Source organism: Equus asinus, chromosome 27 (assembly GCF_041296235.1).
Source record: "Equus asinus isolate D_3611 breed Donkey chromosome 27, EquAss-T2T_v2, whole genome shotgun sequence".
Classification (NCBI taxonomy): Eukaryota; Metazoa; Chordata; class Mammalia; order Perissodactyla; family Equidae; genus Equus; species Equus asinus.
Window position 1 is genome coordinate 15,001 of NC_091816.1, and position 2,500 is coordinate 17,500.

At 70.6% G+C, this 2,500-nt stretch overlaps 1 protein-coding gene across 1 annotated transcript in view; it reads left to right on the top strand.

Annotated features, from left to right (window-relative positions):
• Positions 1–2,500, top strand: part of LOC106833608 (arylamine N-acetyltransferase 1) — a 46,260-nt gene that overhangs the window by 474 nt on the left and 43,286 nt on the right. The window lies entirely within an intron of this gene.

Consider the following 2,500-nt stretch of genomic DNA (forward strand, 5'->3'; position numbering starts at 1 on the left):
GCTCGCCGGAGATTGGAGGTGCAGGCTACTGAGGGAGGTGGCTGTCGCCGCGCCGCCCGGTGCCGGCCGGGGTGTGGGGCCTCCCGGACGGGTCGACCAGCAGCCGCCGGTGCCCCTCCGTCCCCGGGAGGGGGTGGGGGGCCGCCGCGGGGGAACGGGCGAGGGAGCTCGTCCCGTGCCCGGCCGTCGTCCCGAGGGCGGCCCGGTGGTCGGGCCTTCCGCGTCGCCGATCCCCTTTCCGCGCCCCACTCCGGAGGTGGGCGACCGGCCGGGGCCTTGCGGGGGAGGCCCGTGGAGGGCGCGACGGGCTCGACCGCCGGGCTGGCCTTTTCCCCACTGGTCTTCCGAGTCGACCGGCTCTGGCGGTGGGGACCGGGCCCGGTCCTCGGATGCCGCCTCCTCCGTGGCAGTTTTTTGTCCAAGTCCCGCCCTGGAGAAGAGCGTGGACCGGCCCCGGGAGCCCTCGAGGGCGGGCCGGGGAGGGCGTCCCCGGCCCGGACGCGTGCCCGGGGTGCGTCCGGGCCGTCGGACCGGACTTCTCTCTCCGAGTTTCGCGGGTCGCGTCTTTGTCCGGAGGTGGGAGGGGGCCGGCTCGAGGCGTAGGTGGAGCCCCGGCTGAGGGACGGGAGCCACGGTCCCGCCCCGGGCCCGGTCGCCGGAGGCGCCTCCGCGGAATTCTTTTCTAAGTCCTGACCCGGCGAATCAGACGGAGGGACTGACCGGTCCCGGCCCGCGCGGGCGGCCCGGGGAGGCTGTCCCCGGCTCCCCCTGCCGCCACGCTTCTGGGGTCGACCAGATGGCCCCGGGAGCTCTGGGCCTGGTGGCGATGGGGTCGTGCTTGTGGTCTGGTGGCCGTGGCCGTGATCCAGGGGTTCCCCTCGTGATCCGTGGGTGGGCCCCGTCTCCGGGCGCGGCGATTCTTGCCCCCGAATGGGTGGTTTTGTGCCGCCAGGTAAGCGCTGACACGCTCTGCTTGGGTGACAGCCGCCCGAGAGCTTCCGAGTGCCTGGATGCGTGTGCGGGGAGTTCTCCGGGCTCTGGCCGAGAACCGGACGCCCGTTTCCACCCCCGCCGCTTGAGCCGCCCGCTGGGGCCTGCGCGCGGTGGCTCTTGTGCGTTTCAGGCGTCCCCACGCCCGTGGTGCCATCTTTGGTCTCTGGTACCCGAAGGCAGCAGGGTTAGGAGCGCAGGGTTCTCTACCACGTGCACTCCCTGCCGTTGGCACCCGGGTGCGGGCGCGATTTACCCCATCCCGCAGGCTCCGTGCCAGTGCGTGTCAGGCGTTCTCGTCCTGGGGTTGTTGTCCGTGCTTGCTGGAGGAGGAGGGGGGTCGGTGAGGCTGAAGCAGGTCTCTCCGCTCGCTGTCTTCGCCCGCTTTCTATGCTCGGGGGTCCCTTGTTTTATGCTGTCGATTGATGTGGTGATGCTGTGCTCTCCCGGGCCGGGCCTAAGCCGTGCCAGACGAGGGACGGACATTCATGGAGAATGGGACTGCTTTTCTCGCTCTGCCCGCGGGTCCCCTCGCCCATTCTTCCCCGCTGTGAGTGGCGTGTGGGAGGCGGCAGGGGTGCGGAATCCGGCCCGACCTCGCTCCCCTGCCCCGTGCCTTGGGGCGTGGGCGGTGTCGGGGTCTCCGTAACGCGGCGGATGCTCCGCCTGTGCCTCTTGGCTGTGCCTCGCGGGCGGTCCTCCCCACGGTGGGGCGGGCCGTGTTGCCGCCGCGCCGCGTGCCTTCCCGGGCGCGTGAGCGCGTTCCCCCGGCCGTTGGCGGTGTCCCTGGAGCATTCCAGGTCGTCCCTCAGGCGCCCGAGGCCAAGTGGTGGTGCCGTTCCCTGTTCCCGTCAGTCTCCTCAGGTGACCGCTGCGCTGGTGTGTCTGAGGAGCAGGAGGTCGAGTCAGTAAGGGAGGCGTGCCCCTCGTCCCCCTCGGGGGTGACGGGTGCCTCGTCGCCCCCCACGGCGTGCCGTGTGGGGGCGGGCAGGCTCGGGTGCGTGCCCGCGTGTTCCCTTTGCTGCAGTTTCCACTCGGGTGTGGGAGTGACCGTGGCGGGCCGAGCCAGTGGCGTGCCTGGCTCTTTGGTTGGGAGGTGCTGTTTGACTGGCATCTCTGTCCCAGTCTCTGCCTCCCTCGGTCTCGGTCTGAGGAGAGGCACTGACTTGAGGGCCGCACAGGGGCCTTTTAGATCCCTAGAGAAGCCCAGTGTGGCCGGAGATGGCGAGCCTGGGGCAGCGTGGGCTCACAGCCCTGACCATGGACGCTCCGACTTTCTCTAGGCCTTATCTCTACCGCAGACCCTTCCTGCGTTGTGTATCCATGGTGTCTGTAAGCGCCTTGGTGGGCCCGATGGCGGACGATGGGCGGGGGCGACACGCCCTCAGTGAGAAAGCCTTCTCTAGCGATCCGAGAGGGTGCCTTGGGGTACCGGACCCCCCAGCCGCCGCTCCTCCTCTGCACGTAGTAGCCACGGATGCCACCACCATGGCGTGTGGGCAGAGCCGCT